The sequence below is a fragment of the Ranitomeya imitator genome, chromosome 1 (assembly GCF_032444005.1).
Source record: "Ranitomeya imitator isolate aRanImi1 chromosome 1, aRanImi1.pri, whole genome shotgun sequence".
In the NCBI taxonomy this organism is placed as follows: Eukaryota; Metazoa; Chordata; class Amphibia; order Anura; family Dendrobatidae; genus Ranitomeya; species Ranitomeya imitator.
The window spans coordinates 910,276,473-910,291,124 of record NC_091282.1 but is presented as its reverse complement, the minus strand read 5'-3'; the positions used below and the strand labels follow the sequence as shown (position 1 = coordinate 910,291,124).

The following is a 14,652-nucleotide window of genomic DNA, read 5'->3' as shown; positions in this document are numbered from 1 at the left end:
CCCGGGACAAGAAATCCGCTGCCGGTACCCCCGAGGAGAGAGAAACAGGAAGAGGAATATTCGGATGTTGACCATAGACTACAAAAAAGGGAGATTTGGAGGAAGACTCGTTGGGAAGATTGTTGTAAGAGAATTCAGCCCAGGGGAGAAGAGAGACCCAGTCATCTTGGTGTGCATTGGAGAAATGTCGCAGATATGTAGTCAGAACTTGATTAACTCGCTCCACTTGTCCGTTGGACTGAGGGTGATAGGCGGAAGAGAAGTCCAAGTTAACCTTTAATAGACTGCAGAGAGCTCTCCAAAAACGTGAGGTAAATTGTACTCCACGGTCAGAGACGATATGATGTGGGAAACCATGAAGACGGAAGACTTGGTGTAAAAAGATCTTTGCCAACTCAGGAGCGGAAGGCAGACCAGGCAATGCGATGAAGTGAGGCGTTTTTTTTGAGAACTGATCTACAACAACCAAGATGACAGAACAATTCGAGGAACAAGGTAGATCAGTGATGAAGTCCATAGCTATAAAACTCCAAGGAACGGAAGGTACAGGCAGAGGATGCAGGAGACCGGAAGGAGGCTGCCTAGGAACTTTATTTTTAGCACAAGAAGGACAAGAAGCGATGAATTTGGTGACGTCTTGTCGGAGAGATGGCCACCAGTAGTGCCGAGAGATAAGAGAAAGTGTTTTCTTGACTCCTACATGTCCTGCAATTTTGGAGGAGTGACCCCAACGTAAAACTCTCTCCTTGTCTTGATTAGCCACAAGAGTCTTGCCAGGAGGAGTTGAAATCACTCTTAGAGGAGCAAGAGTGACGATCTTCGTAGGATCAATGATGTGAGCCGGAGAATCCTCAATGTCCTGAGGCTGAAAGGATCTCGAAAGAGCATCTGCTTTGACATTCTTATTTCCGGGTCGGAAATGAAGCTCAAACTCAAATCGTCCGAAGAATAAAGACCATCTGGCTTGTCGTGGATTTAGTCTTTGGGCTGACTGAATATAGGCCAGATTCTTGTGGTCTGTGTAAATGGTGAATGGATGAAGAGACCCCTCAAGAAGATAACGCCATTCCTCCAAGGCTAGCTTGATAGCCAATAGTTCCTTATCCCCTATAGAGTAGTTACGCTCAGGAGCGGAAAAAGTTTTAGAAAAGAAACCACAGGTCACCAAACGTCCGGACGAAGATCTTTGCAAAAGTACTGCTCCAGCTCCAATAGAGGATGCGTCGACCTCAAGGACAAACGGTCTATTAGCATCAGGACGATGAAGCACAGGGGCCGTAGCGAAACTTTGTTTAAGGGACAGAAAGGACTCTTCAGCCTCAGGGGTCCAAAGACCGGGATTGACTCCCTTGCGAACTAGGGCAGAGATAGGCTTGGTCCTGGAAGAAAAATGAGGAATAAATTGTCTATAGTAATTGGCAAAGCCAAGAAAACGTTGGATTGCTTTTGTTCCAAGAGGACGAGGCCAATTCAGGACAGCCGAAACCTTCTCTGGATCCATCTCTAAGCCAGATCTTGAGACAATATACCCAAGGAAGGGAAGAGAAGATTGTTCAAAGACGCACTTCTCAATCTTAGCGAACAGATGATTCTCTCTTAGCCTTTGCAGAACTCGGCGGACAACTCGCCTGTGAGTGGAGAGATCCGGAGAAAAGATGAGAATGTCGTCAAGGTAAACCATGACTGAGGAGTAGAGAAGATCCCGAAATACATCGTTCACAAATTCCTGGAAAACCGCGGGAGCGTTGCAGAGACCAAACGGCATAACCAAGTATTCGTAGTGACCGTCACGAGTATTGAAGGCAGTCTTCCACTCATCGCCTGCACGAATACGAACCAGATTGTATGCGCCACGTAGATCTAATTTGGTAAAAATTTGCGCACCCCGCAGACGGTCGAAGAGTTCCAGAATGAGTGGCAGAGGATATTTGTTCTTCACCGTGATGTTGTTTAAGCCTCGATAATCAATGCAGGGGCGGAGAGAACCGTCTCTCTTCTTCACGAAAAAAACCCTGCTCCAGCCGGTGAAGAAGACTTGCGAATGAATCCTTTAGCAAGATTTTCTTGAATGTATTCAGACATAGCTTGAGTCTCAGCAGGAGAGAGAGGATAGATTCTGCCCCTGGGCGGATTAGTTCCTGGCACGAGATCTATGGGACAATCATAGAGACGGTGAGGCGGAAGGCCCTCAGCCTCCTTCTTGCTGAAGACATCAGAAAAAGCGCTGTAGACACAGGGTAAAGCGGGAAGAGAAGAGGAAGGAGAAGAATTAGAGGAAGACCCCACAGGACGCACCGGCAGCAGACAACGTTCCCGACAAAGCTCACCCCAGCGCAAGATATTGCCATTGTGCCAATCTAAAACGGGCTCGTGGAACCGTAACCAAGGAAGACCTAAGAGCATAGGATGAGACAGACCCGCTAAAATATAAAATGCAATTCTCTCCTTGTGCAGAGCCCCAACCTGAAGTTCCACCTCAAGTGTTACTTGAGTAATGGTCTCTTGTAAAGGTTTACCATCCACAGATGCAAGAACCACAGGAGCCTCTAAGGTTTTGACTGGAATGGAGAATTTCAAAACCTCTTCCAACCTGATAAAATTCCCTGCTGCGCCCGAATCCACATACGCATCTAGAGAAATGCCCTTGCCCGCAATATGCAAAAGAACGGACAAAGTAAGGGGTTGAGAGGAATCACATACACCTAGGGAGGCCTCTCTTACCTGACCTAGGCGGAGGAGTTTTCCGGACGTTCAGGGCAAGAGCGCAATAAATGAGCAGAACTTCCGCAGTAAAAACATAACCCCTGAGTGCGCCTCTCTTTACGACGTTGTTCGGACATCTTAAGACGGTCCACTTGCATAGGTTCTGGTGCGGACACCTGAGAGGAGGTTCTAGGCTGAGGACTGAGTGGCTTACGGGTGGCAGAAGAAGGGCGAAGAGATCTCCGCTCGCGGGCGCGTTCTTGGAACCGAAGGTCAATACGGGTAGCTAAGGAAATTAATTCCTCCAAAACAGTAGGGGTGTCCCGACCAGCTAACACATCTTTTATGCGCCCAGAGAGCCCCCGCCAGAAAGCACCCACCAACGCCTCATTGTTCCAGCCCAAGTCAGAGGAGAGGGTGCGGAACTGAATAGCGTACTGGCCTACGGATAACGATCCCTGATGGAGAGAAAATAGAGCTTCAGTTGTAGAGGCCAGACGTCCAGGTTCGTCAAAGACAAGACGGAAAGTCTCCAAAAATTCAGACAACCGGGAGACTAGGGGATCGTCTCTCTCCCAGAGTGGGTTAACCCATGCCAAGGCGTCACCCTCCAGATGGGAAATCAAAAACGCAACTTTGGACCGATCCGTCGGGTAATGCTGGGGCAGAAGCTCAAAGTGAAGACGGCATTGGTTTAGAAATCCTCGGCAGGACTTAGGATCCCCATTGTACCGAGGCGGTTTAGCCAAGCGGGGTGGAGGGTGGGACGCAGGAGCAGACGTAGAAGCGGCTGTCTGGATGGAAAGCAGCCGGTCGTCAATAGAAGACATATAACTAAGTATATGGCCCTGGGTGTCACGCTGCTGAGCTAACTCTTGCTGTAAGCCAACGAGTAGAGCGGCGTTGCCAGGATCGGAGGACTGGAGCGTGGACAAGCGAGAATCCATAGCTTTCATGAAAGACATCATGCGGGACTGATTCTCTCGCAAAAAGAGTAGCTCTTTCTGCGCATCAGAGGCCCCAGCGGGGTCCATGGCCTTTGCTTACTGTAAGTACTCGGGCAGAAATCCAAGAGTGGACCCTCTGGGTCGTGACTCTAGAGCCCCCGGGGTCGAGCGGACCAGATGGAATCACCCCCTATACAGGGAGTGTTAGGAGCAGGACCTCGAGGGAATGGAGACACAACAGCTAGAGCCAAAGGGGCGACCTAAGATAAAGAAGGAAACCACAGGCTATAAGGATGGCAGGGAATAATAGGAAAACAAGACTTAACTGAAAATGACTGGAACACGGAACGGCAGAACACAGCAGGAACACGGACTGGCAGGGTACAGCAGGAACACGGACTGGCAGGACACAGCAGGAACACGGACTGGCAGGATACAGCAGGAACACGGACTGGCAGGATACAGCAGGAACACGGACTGGCAGGACACAGCAGGAACACGGACTGGCAGGATACAGCAGGAACACGGACTGGCAGGATACAGCAGGAACACGGACTGGCAGGATACAGCAGGAACACGGACTGGCAGGATACAGCAGGAACACGGACAGGCAGGACACAGCAGGAACACGGACAGGCAGGACACAGCAGGAACACGGACAGGCAGGACACAGCAGGAACATGGACTGGCAGGATACTGAGACAAAGTAAAGGCTGGGCTGAGAAAAGACACTGGTACAGGGGAGCCTAGGGCATAGGGACACTGACGGTAGACAGTGCACCTACAAAGCAAAGGCGTCTTACCTAGGAAGACGCCGGGAAGAAATAGCCGATGGGCGCCGCCATGTTGGGGTGGAGCTATCGGGTCGCGACCTCCCAGAGGGCTCAGCGCTGGAGGAGACGCGACCGCGCATGCGCAAAGACGCTGGACGCCGGGAGCCAGAGAAAGAAGCAGCAGAGCGGCGAGGAACGGGATCGCGAGTGCGCCGCTGCATGGAAGAAGATGGGTAAGTATGTGCGGGCGTGACAGTGGCACTGGGTCACTAGTGTTTATTGATTATGTGACACAGGACAGAAGCAGCCGAATGAATTCTAAGGTATTCAGAGACATACTGTGTGCTCAGATCCAGCCAAATGCAGCCAAACTGATTGGTCGTCGTTTCATACTACAGATGGACAGTGACCCAAAACATAAAGCCAAAGCAACCCAGGAGTTTATTAAAGCAAAGAAGTGGAATATTCTTGAATGGCCAAGTCAGTCACCTGATCTCAACAAAATTGAGCATGAATTTCACTTGTTAAAGACTAAACTTCAGACAGAAAGGCCCACAAACAAACAACAACTGAAAACCACCGCAGTGAAGGCCTGGCAGAGCATCAAAAAGGGGGAAACACAGCGTCTGGTGATGTCCATGAGTTCAAGACTTCAGGCAGTCATTGCCAACAAAGGGTTTTCAACCATGTACTAGAAATGAACATTTTATTTAAAATTATGGAATCTGTCCAATTACTTTTGGTCCCTTTAAAAACAGGGTGGCACATGTTAAGGAGCTGAAACTCCTAAACACTTCATCCAATTTTAATGTGGATACCCTCAAATGAAAGCTGAAAGTCTGAACTTCAACTGCAGCGGAATTGTTTTGTTTAAAATTCATTGTGGTAATGTCTATAACCAAAATTAGAAAAATGTTGTCTCTGTCCAAATATATATGGACCTAACTGTATATATAATCACATTGTATTCATCAGTACATGGTACAAAAATCTGTTCATAAGAAGCCCTACAGCACTGGAAATTATTGTATGCAAAAAATTGCACAAAAAGCAAAAAAACCAAAATTGCAATTTATCATATATGGCCATGCACCTTAACCCCTTCCCGACCTTTGACGCCACGTAGGCGTCATGAAAGTCGGTGCCATTCCGACCCATGACGCCTATGTGGCGTCATGGAAAGATCGCGTCCCTGCAGGCTGGGTGAAAGGGTTAACTCCCATTTCACCCGATCTGCAGGGACAGGGGGAGTGGTAGTTTAGCCCAGGGGGGGTGGCTTCACCCCCTCGTGGCTACGATCGCTCTGATTGGCTGTTGAAAGTGAAACTGCCAATCAGAGCGATTTGTAATATTTCAGCTATTATAACGGGTGAAATATTACAATCCAGCCATGGCCGATGCTGAAATATCATCGGCCATGGCTGGAAATACTAGTGTGCCCCCACCCCACCGATCGCCCCCCCGGACCTCCGATCTGTCCGGTACACAGCTCCGGCTCCCCTCCGTCCAGTGCTCCGCTCCCCCCCGTGCTCTTGTCCGCTCCCCCCGTGCTCCAATCACCCCCCGTGCTCCAATCACCCCCCCTGCACTCCGATCCACCCCCCCCGGTGCTCCGTTCCACCCCCCCGTGCTCCATTCCAGCCCCCCCGTGCTCCGTTCCACGCCCCCGTGCTCCGTTCCACCCCTCCCGCACTCCGATTCCCCCCCGTGCTCCGATCCCCCCCCCCCCCGTGTTCTCCCCCACCCCATCATACTTACCGATCCAGCCGGGGTCCCGTCCGTCTTCTCCCTGGGCGCCGCCATCTTCCAAAATGGCGGGCGCATGCGCAGTGCGCCCGCCGAATCTGCCAGCCGGCAGATTCGTTCCAAAGTGCATTTTGATCACTGAGATAGATTATATCTCAGTGATCAAAATAAAAAAAATAATAAATGACCCCCCCCCTTTGTCACCCCCATAGGTAGGGACAATAAAAAAATAAAGAAATTTTTTTTTTCCCACTAATGTTAGAATAGGGTTAGGGTTAGGGGTAGGGGTAGGATTTGGGGTAGGGGTAGGGTTAGGGCTAGGGTTAGGGGTAGGGTTAGGGGTAGGGTTAGGGTTAGGGCTAGGGGTAGGGGTAGGGGTAGGGTTAGGGGTAGGGTTAGGGTTAGGGTTAGGGCTAGGGTTAGGGTTAGGGCTAGGGTTAGGGTTTCGGTATGTGCACACGTATTCTGGTCCTCTGCGGATTTTTCCGCTGCGGATTTGATAAATCCGCAGTGCTAAACCGCTGCGGATTTATGGCGGATTTACCGCGGTTTTTCTGCGCATTTCACTGCGGTTTTACAACTGCGATTTTCTATTTGAGCAGTTGTAAAACCGCTGCGGAATCCGCACAAAGAAGTGACATGCTGCGGAATGTAAACCGCTGCGTTTCCGTGCAGTTTTTCCGCAGCATGGGCACAGCGATTTTTGTTTCCCGTAGGTTTACATTGAACTGTAAACTCATGGGAAACTGCTGCGGATCCGCAGCGTTTTCCGCAGCGTGTGCACATACCTTTAGAATTAGGCTATGTGCACACGGTGCGGATTTGGCTGCGGATCCGCAGCAGTGTTCAATCAGGTTTACAGTACCATGTAAACATATGAAAAACCAAATCCGCTGTGCCCATGGTGCGGAAAATACCGCGCGGAAACGCTGCGTTGTATTTTCCGCAGCATGTCAATTCTTTGTGCGGATTCCGCAGCGTTTTACACCTGTTCCTCAATAGGAATCCGCAGGTGAAATCCGCACAAAAAACACTGGAAATCCGCGGAAAATCCGCAGGTAAAACCCAGTGCCTTTTACCCGCGGATTTTTCAAAAATGGTGCGAAAATATCTCACACGAATCCGCAACGTGGGCACATAGCCTTAGGGTTAGGGTTGGAATTAGGGTTGTGGTTAGGGTTAGGGTTGGAATTAGGGTTGTGGTTAGGGGTGTGTTTAGGGTTATGGCTACAGTTGGGATTAGGGTTAGGGGTGTGTTGGGGTTAGTGTTGGAGGTAGAATTGAGGGGTTACCACTGTTTAGGCACATCAGGGGTCTCCAAACGCAACATGGCGCCACCATTGATTCCAGCCAATCTCGTATTCAAAAAGTCAAATGGTGCTCCCTCACTTCCGAGCCCTGACGTGTGCCCAAACAGTGGTTTACCCCCACATATGGGGTACCAGCATACTCAGGACAAACTGCGCAACAATTACTGGGGTCCAATTTCTCCTGTTACCCTTGTGAATCAAAAAAAATGCTTGCTAAAACATAATTTTTGAGGAAAGAAAAATGATTTTTTATTTTCACGGCTCTGCATTATAAACTTCTATGAAGCACTTGGGGGTTCAAAGTGCTCACCACACATCTAGATAAGTTCCTTTCGGGGTCTAGTTTCCAAAATGGGGTCACTTGTGGGGGGTTTCTACTGTTTAGCCACATCAGGGGCTCTGCAAACGCAACGTGACGCCCGCAGAGCATTCCATCAAAGTCTGCATTTCAAAACGTCACTACTTCAATTCCAAGCCCCGGCATGTGCCCAAACAGTAGTTTACCCCCACATATGGGGTATCACCGTACTCAGGAGAAACTGGACAACAAATATTGGGGTCAAATTTCTCCTGTTACCCTTGGGAAAATTAAAAAATTCTGGGCTAAATAATTATTTTTGAGGAAAGAAAACGTATTTATTATTTTCACGGCTCTGCATTATAAACTTCTATGAAGCACTTGGGGGTTCAAAGTGCTCACCACACATCTAGATAAGTTCCTTTCGGGGTCTAGTTTCCAAAATGCGGTCACTTGTGGGGGGTTTCTACTGTTAAGCCACATCAGGGGCTCTGCAAACGCAACGTGACGCCCACAGAGCATTCCATCAAAGTCTGCATTTCAAAACGTCACTACTTCACTTCCGAGCCTCGGCATGTGCCCAAACAGTGGTTTACCCCCACATATGGGGTATCAGCGTAGTCAGGAGAAACTGGACAACAACTTTTGGGGTCCAGTTTCTTCTGTAACCCTTGGGAAAATAAAAAATTCTGGGCTAAATAATTATTTTTGAGGAAAGAAAACGTATTTATTATTTTCACGGCTCTGCATTATAAACTTCTATGAAGCACTTGGGGGTTCAAAGTGCTCACCACACATCTAGATAAGTTCCTTTGGGGGTCTAGTTTCCAAAATGGGGTCACTTGTGGGGGGTTTCTACTGTTAAGCCACATCAGGGGCTCTGCAAACGCAACGTGACGCCCACAGAGCATTCCATCAAAGTCTGCATTTCAAAACGTCACTACTTCACTTCCGAGCCCCGGCATGTGCCCAAACAGTGATTTACCCCCACATATGGGGTATCATCGTACTCAGGAGAAACTGGACAACAACTTTTGGGGTCAAATTTCTCCTGTTACCCTTGGGAAAATAAAAAATTGCAGGCTAAAAGATCATTTTTGAGAAAATAATTTTTTTTTTTTTCATGGCTCTGCGTTATAAACTTCTGTGAAGCACTTGGGGGTTCAAAGTCCTCACCACACATCTAGATTAGTTCCTTTGGGGGTCTAGTTTCCAAAATGGTGTCATTTCTGGGGGATCTCCAATGTTTAGGCACACAGGGGCTCTCCAAACGTGACATGGTGTCCGCTAATGATTGGAGCTAATTTTCCATTTAAAAAGCCAAATGGCGTGCCATCCCTTCCGAGCCCTGCCGTGCGCCCAAACAGTGGTTTACCCCCACATATTGGGTATCTGCGTACTCAGGACAAACAGGACAACAATATTTGGGGTCCAATTTCTCCTATTATCCTTGGCAAAATAGGAAATTCCAGGCTAAAAAATCATTTTTGAGGAAAGAAAAATTCCTGCCGAGTGCCCAAACAGTGGTTTACCCCCACATATGAGGTATCGACGTACTCGGGAGAAATTGCCCAACAAATTTTATGATCCATTTTACCCTACTGCCCATGTGAAAATGAAAAAATTGAGGCGAAAAGAATTTTTTTGTGAAAAAAAAGTACTTTTTCATTTTTACAGATCAATTTGTGAAGCACCTGAGGGTTTAAAGTGCTCACTAGGCATCTAAATAAGTTCCTTGGGGGGTCTAGTTTCCAAAATGGGGTCACTTGTGGGGGAGCGCCAATGTTTAGGCACACAGGAGCTCTCCAAACGCGACATGGTGTCCGCTAACGATGGAAATAATTTTTCATTCAAAAAGTCAAATGGCGCTCCTTCCCTTCCGAGCCTTACCATGTGCCCAAACAGTGGTTTACCCCCACATGTGAGGTATTGGTGTACTCAGGAGAAATTGCCCAACACATTTTAGGATCCATTTTATCCTGTTGCCCATGTGAAAATGAAAAAATTGAGGCTAAAAGAATTTTTTTGTGAAAAAAAAGTACTTTTTCATTTTTACGGATTAATTTGTGAAGCACCTGGGGGTTCAAAGTGCTCACTATGCATCTAGATAAGTTCCTTGGGGCGTCTAGTTTCCAAAATGGGGTCACTTGTGGGGGAGCTCCAATTTTTAGGCACACGGGGGCTCTCCAAACGTGACATGGTGTCCGCTAAAGAGTGGAGCCAATTTTTGATTCAAAAAGTCAAATGGCGCTCCTTCCCTTCCAAGCCCTGCCGTGCGCCCAAACAGTGGTTTACCCCCACATATGAGGTATCAGCGTACTCAGGACAAATTGGACAACAACTTTCGTGGTTCAGTTTCTCCTTTTACCATTGGGAAAATAAAAAAATTGTTGCTAAAAGATAATTTTTGTGACTAAAAAGTTAAATGTTCATTTTTTCCTTCCATGTTGCTTCTGCTGCTGTGAAGCACCTGAAGGGTTAATAAACTTCTTGAATGTGGTTTTGGTACCTTGAGGGGTGCAGTTTTTAGAATGGTGTCACTTTTGGGTATTTTCAGCCATATAGACCCCTCAAACTGACTTCAAATGTGAGGTGGTCCCTAAAAAAAATGGTTTTGTAAATTTCGTTGTAAAAATGACAAATCGCTGGTCAAATTTTAACCCTTATAACTTCCTAACAAAAAAAAATTTTGTTTCCAAAATTGTGCTGATGTAAAGTAAACATGTGGGAAATGTTATTTATTAACTATTTTGTGTCACATATCTCTCTGGTTTAACAGAATAAAAATTCAAAATGTGAAAATTGCGAAATTTTCAAAATTTTCGCCAAATTTCCGTTTTTATCACAAATAAACGCAGAATTTATTGACCTAAATTTACCACTAACATGAAGCCCAATATGTCACGAAAAAACAATCTCAGAACCGCTAGGATCCGTTGAAGCGTTCCTGAGTTATTACCTCATAAAGGGACACTGGTCAGAATTGCAAAAAACGGCAAGGTCTTTAAGGTCAAAATAGGCTGGGTCATGAAGGGGTTAAAAAAGAGAAGAATGGCCTAGAGTACTGAATTGTGTATGTGTAATTTATACTAACTTAAAGTGGAACTAGTGCTTGATACATGACATAAGAAATATATATACAATACTATGCTGGCATAAGGTGCAACTAGTGCTAAGAATGTGGTGAGTTCCAACAGCGGTGCGCGTCATTACACACACCTGCGCCCTCCGTTCATTGGTGTGCTCCCCCTATTTATACCTTTCCTCTGCTGGATGATGCCACCCCCTGACGAAGGCTGACGCCGAAACGCGCGGCGGGGAGTGGCACATCCAAGAGACGGCAGCACTGTAGGTCACACATGCTCCTGGCCTAATATCTCCTTTCAACAGCCATTATTTAATATTATGTGGTAACTTCAGTGGCCCGTGCTTATGTTTATGAGTACCTTCATATATTATCAATACAATCATTGGTGGCCGCACATCAGCACTTTACATCCATATACATTTGTGGCTGCACATGCTTAGCACTAGTTGTACCTTATGCCAGCATAGTATCGTATATTTCTCATGGCATGTATTAAGCACTAATTGCACTTTAAGTCAGTATAAATTACATATATATAATTCAGTACTCTAGGCCATGTGGCTGCACATTCTTAGCACTAGTTGCACCTTATGCCAGCATAGTATTGTATATATATTTCTTATGTCATGTATCAAGCACTAGTTGCACTTTAAGTTAGTATAAATTACACATACACAATTCAGTACTCTAGGCCATTCTTCTCTTTTTTAAGGTGCATGGCCATAAATTGAAATTTTGTTTTTTTTACTTTTTGTGCAATTTTTTGCATACAATAATTTCCAGTGCTGTAGGGCTTCTTATGAACAGATTTTTGTACCATGTACTGATGATTACAATGTGATTATATATATATATATTTTTTTTTTTTGCCCCCGTCTTCTTGGTATTGTGCCTTCTCTTTGGTTTTCCATCCCCTCTACCATTTGGTATATTTATTTCTAATAAATCTATTTAATTTATTATTTGGACATTTGTTCGGTTTCTTTGTTCTTTTTCTTTTGCATATATCTCCTTCCGATTTGTCCGTTATTTCATCCACTATGGGATATATATAACATCATATATACACAAATTGCATATTTTATGTCTACTAAGAATATTATGAATCTTTGTATCCCTTGCCTTGAGCTTTTATCCACAATCATGGGGAAGACTGCTGACTTGACAGATGTCCAGAAGTCAGTCATTAACACACTCCACAAGGAGGGTAAGCCACAAAAGGTCATTTCTAAAGAAGCTGGCTGCTCACAATGTGCTGTATCCAAGCATATTGTCATGATCCAGATCGGGTTTTGAGTCCTGTTTTCCCTTTTTCCCGGTCTGGTCATGTCAAGAGTTAACTTTTCCCAGCCTCTGTCTGGGCTCAGGTTGGCTACTTATCGCCGCTGCCTCCTGCAGGCGATGTCAGTTATAGGTTTTGCCTAGTGCTGCTGTAGCTGACTGATTGCTCTGATTTGTCCTGCTGCGTTTGCTGTCTGAACCCGTGTTTCTGTTTTTCCCTATTCCCGTCTTGACTCAGTGTTTCCCTTTAGTATTGACTCCCTGGTTTTGACTTGACAAGCCATCTTGACCTGCTTCTGTCTTTTGGCTTATCCGTTCCTGACCGTTACTGATCCCCTAGCTTGTCTCTGACCATGAGTTTTATCTTATTCCTTTGGTACTGTGCTACAGTCTAGGATCTGACCCGGCTTGTCTGACTATTCTGCTGTCTCTTGTGGTGGCCTCACTGCTGCACTGCAGGCGAGCTCTTGTTTAGGTGCAGTCCTGCTTCCAGTATACTACCATCTAGTGGTGCACCTACCTGCATTGCAGCAGCGTGACATTATAACTGACCAGAAACAGTTTTTTTTCTCGGCTCTGTTTTCTATGGATCCGCTCAGTACTTTTGCAGATCAAATGACTACTTTGACACTAATGATGCAGGATCTGTCTATGGAACATAGGGCTTTGGCCACGTCACAGCAGGATGATTGGTGTTCTTTGTTACCAGTGTCTGAGTTTGCCTTTAACTATCGTATTAATCCGTCTACGAGCACCTCTCCGTTCTTTTGTAATTGTGGCTTTCTTCCCCATTTTGGAGAGTTTTCCAAGACTGACTCGGGGTGTCCAGGGGCTCATTCGGCCATTCAATGGTGGAGGGAAGTCCAGAGGAACATCGGGGAAGCTCAGGGCAAACATAAACTGTTTGCGGATAAGCAACAATCTACACTCAGGACCTATATTCCTTGTGGGAGATAAATTATGGTTGTCTACCAAGTACATTCGGCTGAAAGTTCCTTCCGCTAAGCTAGGTCCCAGGTTTATTGGTCCTTAAGAGGTAATTGAGGTTGTCAATCCAGTTACCTTTCGCTTACGATTACCTCCACCGCTTCGGATCCCCAATGTGTTCTATAAGTATCTCCTGAAGTCATTCGTACCTTCCTCTGATGGGTCTCCATCCCCTCCGCCTCAATGGGTTTGGGAGTTTCATGCACGGTATCCTTGGGGTCCAGTGGCCCCCTTGAGAGGAGCAAAATGTTATGATCCAGACGGGGTTTTGAGTTCTATTTTCCCTTTTTCCCGGTCTGGTCATGTCAAGAGTTAACTTTTCCCAGCCTCTGTCTGGGCTCTGGTTGGCTATTTATCACCGCTGCTTCCTGCAGGCGATGTGAGTTATAGTTTTGCCTAGTGCTGCTGTAGCTGACTCTGATTGCTCTGATTTGTCCTGCTGCGTTTGCTGTCTGAACCTGTGTCTCTGTTTTCCCCTATTCCCGTCTTGACTCAGTGTTTCCCTTTAGTGTACTGACTCCCTGATTTGACTTGGCTTGTATCCTGACCTGCTTCTGTCTTTTGCCTTATCATGACCATTCTTATCATGACCGTTACTGATCATCCTGGCTTGTCTCTGACCGTGAGCTTTGCTTATTCCTTTGATACTGCGCTACAGTCTATGATCTGACCCGGCTTTTTTGACTATTCTGCTTCCTCTTGTGGTAGCCTCACTGCTGCACTGCAGGACAGCTCTGTTTCGGTGCAGTCCTGCTTCCAATCTACTGCCATCTAGTGGAGCCTGCACCTACCTGCATTGCAGCAGGGTGACACATATTAATGGAAAGCTGAGTGGAAGGAAAAAGTCTGGTAGAAAAAAGGTGCACAAGCAATCGGGATAAACGCAGTCTTGAAAGGATTGTTAAGAAAAGGCTATTCAAGAATTTTGGAGAGATTCACAAGGAGTGGGCTGCAGCTGGAGTCATTGCTTCAAGAGCCAGAACACACAGACGTATCCAGGACATGGGCTACAAGTGTCACATTCCTTGTGTCAAGCCACTCATGACCAATAGACAAGGCCAGAAGCGTCTTACCTGGGCCAAGGAGAAAAAGAACTGGACTGTTTCTCAGTGGTCCAAGGTGTTGTTTTCAGATGAAAGTAAATGTTGCATTTCATTAGGAAATCAAGGTCCCAGTGTCTGGAGGAAGAGTGGAGAGGCCACAATCCAAGCTGCTGGTGGTCTAGTGTGAAGTTTCCACAATCAGTGATGGTTTAAAGGGAACCTGTCACCCCCTCCAGAGACTCAATAGAGGTATGGCGGGAAATTTATAAAACTCATTATTTCAGCATCCTAGGGATAATAAACATAAGAGCCACCTTCACAGAATGCAGCCTTAGTGCTGCTGAAGGTGGCTATTTTACTTTAATAGGCCCTGGGGGGGGGGGGGGAGTGACAGGTTCCCTTTAAGGAGACATGTCATCTCCCGGTGTAGGTCCACTGTGTTTTATCTAGACCAAAGTCAGCACAGCTGTCCTCCA

At 46.5% G+C, this 14,652-nt stretch overlaps 1 protein-coding gene across 1 annotated transcript in view; it reads left to right on the top strand.

Moving 5' to 3' along the window:
- Positions 1-14,652, top strand: part of BTC (betacellulin) — a 109,340-nt gene that overhangs the window by 62,189 nt on the left and 32,499 nt on the right. The gene's annotated exons all lie outside the window — the stretch shown is intronic.